The sequence below is a fragment of the Trichosurus vulpecula genome, chromosome 4, assembly GCF_011100635.1.
Source record: "Trichosurus vulpecula isolate mTriVul1 chromosome 4, mTriVul1.pri, whole genome shotgun sequence".
NCBI classification, from domain to species: Eukaryota; Metazoa; Chordata; class Mammalia; order Diprotodontia; family Phalangeridae; genus Trichosurus; species Trichosurus vulpecula.
The window spans coordinates 225,373,437-225,380,902 of NC_050576.1; the positions used below are offsets into that span (position 1 = coordinate 225,373,437).

The 7,466-nt window shown below is 37.7% G+C and overlaps 1 pseudogene; it reads right to left on the reverse strand.

Annotated features, from left to right (window-relative positions):
• Window positions 1–4,983: 4,983 nt before the first annotated feature.
• LOC118848987 lies at window positions 4,984–6,619 on the reverse strand (annotated as a pseudogene).
• Between the last annotated feature and the right edge of the window lie 847 nt (window positions 6,620–7,466).

Below are 7,466 nucleotides of genomic sequence, written 5' to 3' on the forward strand. Positions count from 1 at the left end.
AAGAGAATACTTTGTGTCTTCAGTTATTTCTGCTCAATCTGCTTGAATGCAACCCCTCTTCTACAGGCTTTTCTCCCTCACCCTTACCCCCACCCCATTTGTTACCCCTTCCTATTTTTGGAATTTTACTTAGCTAATTGATTCCTTCTTTCTTCCTTTTATTTAATTGTCTAATTCTTCCACTTTATTTTTCCCCTCTCGGTTAGTAGTTGATTAAAATCCTCCTTCCTTTATTTCCTGTCAACTTTATTTATAAGCTTTTTATGTTTCTTTTTTTTGAAAACTAACTATTTCTTTCCCTCTTAATCTTCTTCAATTCTCTTCCCTTTCTCTGTTTTCTAGACTTCTGATTCATAGTTCCTATAATTTATTTATTCTTTACTGAGTCTCTGTATTCCTTATGGAATAAAAGCTTATAAATTGCCTATTTTGAGCTCCTTCTAAATAATTTCTGTCATTGCTTTGTAGATATTGCTTCTCCCCCTTTTTTCTGTTGTTCCTCACTTAGTATAGGTCTCTGCAGGAGACAGAGTGGATGGAAGTATTGCCACTTAGTAGAAATTTTCCTGTGTGGTTCATTTCTACTCACCCGCTATACCTTATGATCATTTTCTTTCTGTTTTCTGAAGAAATACCCCATGTAAGTCCATGCATTACATCTTTCTGGATATCAGTTGCCTTCAGGAATTATGTTCCCTCTTTTCCTGAGGCATGATGTTATCCATGCAAGTACAACATTCTCTCAGAGGTAGTGGTCGATAAATGTGAAATCTTTGTTGATTATATTCATTATAAGTTCCTCATCTCTCACTACAGCATATATTTTTACCCCCCATGCAAGTCATCTTCGGTGGTATCTTATCCCAACACTGAATTGAAGTTTCTTTCCTTCTGTTTCATTTCCACCTCCTCCATTAGGTCCTCTTCTTTCTGAAAGATTACAAGAGCTATTTTCTCTTTACTCTTTACCATTGACTTGATTAGGATTTATCACATATTGCCCTTTTTCTTCTAACTCCCTCTCCCATTTTGTATACATCGTCTCATTCTGCAGCTTAGTATCACACACACAAACATACATATACATACAATAATTGCCTGTAAATGGAAGTCTTGAGATTTATTTAGTCCATGGGGCTTCAAGCTTGTTTCTCTACCATTACTTCCATTTCTCTAAGTTGAATCAGTCAATAAACATTGATTAAACACTTACTATGTTTACTGATTGCTGAGAGTACAAAGAAAGGTAAAAAACAGTCCCTAGTTTCAAGGAGAGATCTAATAGAGGAGATAACATTTAAGCAGACTATGTACAAACAGAGATAAATTATAGTCAACAGAAGGAAGGCACTAGAATTAAGAAGGATCAGGAAACTCTTCCTGTAGAAACTAAGATTTTAGCTGAGACTTGAAGGAAATGAGGGAAGCCAGGAGGCAAAGAAGAGGAGGGAGAACATTCCAGGCAAAGGGGGCAACTAATGAATATGGCTGAAATCAGAAGATGGCATTGTCTTGTGTGAGGAACAGTAGTAAATAGGCCAGTGTCACCAGATCACAGAATTCTTGGGGCTGTGTAAGGGGTAAGAAGACTAGAAAGGTAGGGAGCAGCCTGGTAATAGAAGGGTTTTGAACACCAAGAAGATTTTATATTTGGTCCTGGAGGTGATAGAGAACCACTGTAGTATATTGAGTGGGGGGAGGTGGGAAGGAAGGTGAATTGGTCAGACCTACACTTTAGGAAGATCACTTTCTCAATTGACTGGAGGATCTCCTGGAGTGGGGAGAGATTTGCAGCAGTGAGCAGACCATTACAATAGTCCTGGCAAGAGGCGATGAGGGCCTGCACCAGGTTGGTAGCAGCAAAAGAGGAGCGAATGAGGCACATATGTGGAATATAAAATCAACAGACCTAGGCAACAAATTAGATATGAGGAGTGACAGAGTGAGGAGTCAAGAATAACACTTAGGTTTTGAGCCTGGGCAACTGGGAGAATAGTGATACACTTGATAATAATACTGAAATAAGGAAGAAGCTAGGGTTTTGGTTGAAAGATAATGAGTTCAATTTGGGACATGCTTTGTTTAAGATGCCTGTGGGACAAATCAACATGGCCAATGGGCAGTTAGAGATGTGAGATTAGAAGACAGCAGAGTATACAGGGTGAGATTGAAGATAAGTGAAACAGTCGGAATGATAGAAGGAGTGATCTGCTGGAGTGGATGAGATGGAATAGGATCCCTTGTGTACTGTTACAAAGAAATTTATTAATGATCCCTCTGTTGTTTTTTTGTTGTCTTTTTTAACCACATAGATTTTTTTTGCTTTCTAGTTTTTTTTCTCCTTTTTTAATGGGAGGCGGGGAGAGGTTAATCTATTTTTTTTTATCTGTGCTTTCCTTGATATCTGTATTTACCTTTCTTGTATTTCTGTTGCTAGGGTGTTTTTAAAACAAATTTATTCCTTGCACTTTTTTGGGTGGAGATGCATTGAATGGTTCTCTTTTATTGAATACCCATCTTTTTTCATTGATGATTAGACTTAGGTTTGCAGGATATGGCAACAAGGGTTGAAACTCGAACTCTTTAGAAATATTATTCCATTCCCTTCTCTACTTTTATTTTGGTGCAGGATAGTCTTGTGTTCATTGAATTGCCTTTCTTTTATGTTTGAAGGTCTTTTGCTTGCAGAATTGTTTTTGTTTTTGTAATTTGAATTGTTAAATTTAATGACTTTGTGCCTTGGAATTCATCATATATGGCTTTTTTTCTGGAGGGGAACTGTGGGTTTGTTTTTTTTTTTTTTTTGATGGACACTTTGTTCTCTCCATTCAGAAGTTCTGGGACATTTTCTTGTATTATTTCTTACATTATATTGTTTAGATTTTTGGACTTTTATGTTCTTCTGAGAGGACTGTGTCTAAACATGTGTCTAAAAATCCTGTATTTGAAATGAATATGCATTGCTTGGATAGAGATCATGTATTCTTTTGATGTTATTCCCTTTTGCTTCTCTTCTTCCAGATTGTCCTTTATTTCAGTGTATTTATATTCCCAATCAGCTCTTTTCTCTTTCATTTATTTGGAGAAATTTGTCACCATGGATTCAAGTTTTTTTATTCTGACTTATTTATTTAGCAGGAGCCATGTATTCTACTTTCACAATTCTTATTTCCTTGTTGAACAATTTAGGAATTCTGCTGTGGTTCCATGGTTTCTTGGCAATTCATATAGTCCTCTGATACATCAGGAATCGATTCAAATTCCTTTGTACTGAAATATGTATTCAAAAATGTTTGGACTTATTTAGGTGTCTTGAGAGGCCATTTTCCTTTCTATTATTAATATCTTTCTTATTGGTTTATCTGCATATGCTCTACTTTTAAAATGTTTTGTTCCCCTCAACCCAGAGATCTTTAGTAATTTGTCTTTTTTCCTTATTTTCTCCTTTTCTTACTCCTTTTTCTTTGATATTGGATCCCCCAAATACTACACCTCAAAGCTTTTCAGCTTCTTCCCAATCTAGAGAATTTGGTTTTTTTTTTGGCTTCTATCCCTGTCCCAAGTGATTTCTGAGGTAACAGAATTGGCCCAAGCTGAATACTAGCCAGGTTCCCTCAGGACTGGTACAGAACCTCTCCGTACATTTATGCCTTGCCCCAGTTGCCTGTGTTCTTTAGTTCTGTAGCATTGATGAAGTGCAGGTGCTGGTGCCCCAAGCAAAGTGGGCTTTTACTTTTATGTCTGTCTCCTTCCCCAACATGGTGGGTAGTGGGTTAGCCAGAGTTTGAAAGACTGTCACCACAGAATAGTGGAGTCAAGGCAGGAGTAGGGTGTGCTTGCAAAGACTGCAAACTGAAGTAGGGGGATTACTGAGGCAGAATGTAGGAGGTGGTCAGAGAGGGAGTGGTAGGTGAATATTTTAAGAATTAAAGATTAGCCTTCTCTGATGTTAATTTCATCAGATTATTTTGTTAGTATTCTTGGTATTTTGGCCTGCAAAGGAAGCTTCAATTACCTTAATTATTGTTCATAGCTATTATATTGGAAAGTTTTGGGGATTCATGAAGAAGGAGGACATGTCTACTTCTCATCTTATTGGTCACATGACTTGGAAATTTCACCTTCCACATAGCAAACTGACAAAGATGATAAAAGATGGGAATAGTTGATGCTGCCGGGGTTGTAAAAGTCAGGCATGATAATAACACTGTGTGAATTGGTCCAGTCAATCTGTATAGAAATGGGAATTACACAAATAAATTAATCTGTTACTTCCCTGTGGGGTTCCCTCTGTGCCCCCCACCTTTGGGAGTATATATGGGTTATTTAAATTTTCCGTTTCTTGTTTACTAATCTAGATTTTCAAAATTTTTGTAAAGATCTATCCACTATATCTAAGCTATCTATCTATATCTATATTTATATCTGTATCTATATCCATATCTATATCTATATCTATTTATAGAGAACAGTCATTGGTCTTTATTTGTGATTGACAAAATCTGCATTATCAAAGACACAGTTAACAAAATTGAGCTTTGTATTTTAACCAGACAAAATATATTCTACAGTTTCTAGAATACTATTTCACAAGAAACAGCAACTGAGGAAGGAACAACAGCAATAAATGTCACATGCAGATTTTTCCTGGGAGGGAAGAATTACATTTGTAGGTGACGTCTGCAGTGTGCAATGCAATTAAAATAATTCAATTCTATAGTAAATGCAATAATGCTTACTTGGGTGAAGTGTTCCTCCTTTTAGGGGAGGAGTGATGAGAACAGGTTGGAATTAAAAGACATGTATAGAATGGCTTCTCAGTTACAAAATGGTAATAAAAATATTTAAATCATGGCACTAGGGCACCTTTGAGGAAAAGAACACTTTATCCAGAGTAGGCCCATTGCATAATTCTGTAGTAGTACATACAATTTTCAAGTAATGGTGTGGACATAAAGAATAAGTCATTTCCTAAAGCAGTAGCTATCTATTTTTCTTCTCTTCCTCAGATACTGGATCAGTTTTAGGATCATAGTGACACTTTTCCACACATTTTCTAGGGAACCATCCTCGTATTTGTATCGCCAACACAATATTCCCAGTGCCAACAGCGACTACAAATATACTGGCATAGTTCTGAATCGCAAAATATAAGAGTCTCTATATGGAAGACAGAACCAAAACATTTATTCAAACACCAAAAAGCCAAATCCCAACACCAGAAAACTGAATTCATCACAGCAACAAAGAAATCCATACACAATAACAATGCAGGGGGCACTGCCATTCCCAAACCCTCCTCCTGCTAGGGCATTCCCACAAACAAAATCTCACGGCTAACTGCTTCCTCTCTCTCCCTCAGCTCTAACTGCTCTGACCAACTTCCTCCATTCTGCTCCACCCTTCCTGCTCTACCTGTTCAGCAAGCTCCTCCTACCACAGGCTTCATGTAACTTAGGCTTCCATGTGACTTAAGCAGGTCACATGGGCCTATTAATGGATGGGAAAGATCTTTAAATTAAGCAAAAATACATTAACAATACAGTATTCTGGATCCATCTTCTGTAGCCAAATGATCAAGAATTTTGTCTTCATACATCCAGTGTCTTGAACCTCTGGCAACTAACATCAGTTCCCCTTTCTTTAGGCTAACCTAAGGTTTTTCGGTACACGGAGTTGTGAAGATAGTGAAGAAAGTGGGGCAGCCAGCACCACTGTAATCATCTATTACTTTATAGCAGACACTTCTGACTCTCTTGTCTGCTTTCTGTTTCAGTTGTTCCATTGTCAAGCTGTACGGATGACATCCTTCAGGAACCCCAGACCATGTAAACACTTGTTTAAAGTTCTGCCATCTGTTTCCCATGTCATGGGGGGAAAATAAAGGTTTCAACTGTCTGGTTATACTGAATTCTATCTTTGGCCTTCTCTTCAATCCATGATTCAATAGAAGTTTTATTTCTATGAATTACTTTCATTTGGATAAAAAAGCAACAGTCAATCCCAAGGCATATGAGACAACAAATGTAGAAAATCCAAAGGGTACAATAGGAAGGGGATCTCTCTTAGCTGTGCTCATATCAATCTTTACTGTATTCCAACCAAAGGAGATCCTATTATAAAACTGTGTATACATGGTCATAACATGAATAAGCATGAATACAGCCCAGGGGTGCTAAGGTAAATGATGCATGACTTTGGTAACCACAACAATTGTTGATCTGAGGGCAATGAAGGCCCATCTTCATAAAACATCTGTTACACTTTCAGCAGTGATGGGAACAAGGTCTTATAATATGCCTTGACACACCTTACAAAACTGGGAGATACGTACTGTCCTGAGTTTTCTCTGGTTTCCATCTCAGAGGCACATAGCCAGGGCCAACAAACATGGTATTGATGTAATTGTAAAGAATCATCACAGTCTAATTTATCAACATGATGAAATTCACACTTCCTCCACTTGTATGTAAAGGCCAATACCACAAAACAGAGTCAGTCATGGCCATTGTAGAACATACTGCTATCTAATGCCAAGAGCTATAATGGGAAACCAGTGGCACAGTCTTTTTAATTCATAGAGATTTTCAAATCTAATAACTGAGCAGAGTATACCCATAATGATGAGAAAGAATTATTTTCTATTTTAAAAGCCTTGTAAAGTTCCATTTTTTGTACACACATTTCCATGTGTCATAAATCTGTGGGTCCCCATTAATACTCATGCCTTCAAACTGTGGGATGGCAAATCTGAGTAAACCATTTTAACTATGTGGTGTCCAGAGCGCTGTCTTGACCAGAACAAGTGAACTTCATTGTTTTAAAACCAACCTCTGACTGGCTGTGCATCAAATCACTTAAGCTCTGAGTGACCCAGGCAATTCTTCAGGACCATAAATCACAGAACGCTTCCCTGGATCCCTCTAGTTCCTCTGCCCTTCCCCAGTGACCAATGATTAGGTGAGAGGCCCCAGGCCAGTAGAGAGTGCTTCTAGGTCTCCACAGTCCTTTCCACAAAGCTTCCCTCTGCCTTCTTGCAGCCCCCTTGGGCACTGTGTCAAGCCTGGGTCATAGCCACTTCCTGAAGGTCCCTATCCAGAGTGGTCCAAGCTATATTGTTGCAACACAGTTGAGCAAAATATTTTCTTATAGTCCCCTTAATTTCATTGTCTATTTTAATAAATTCTCCTTTTTTCGCTTCTGATGATGGAAATTTTCTTTTCTACTCTCTCTTTTTAAAAATTTATTATTTATTTTTAATTTACAACACTCAGTTCCACCTGCTTTTGGGTTCCAAATTGTCTCTCCCTCCCACTCCTCCCCACAAATCCCCAAGACAGCATGCAATCTAATGTAGGTTCTACATATACCTTCACTTTGAACTTATTTACATAATAGTCCAGTTGTAATAAAGAATTATAACCAATGGAATGAATCATGAGAAAGGAGGAACAAAACCAAAAAGA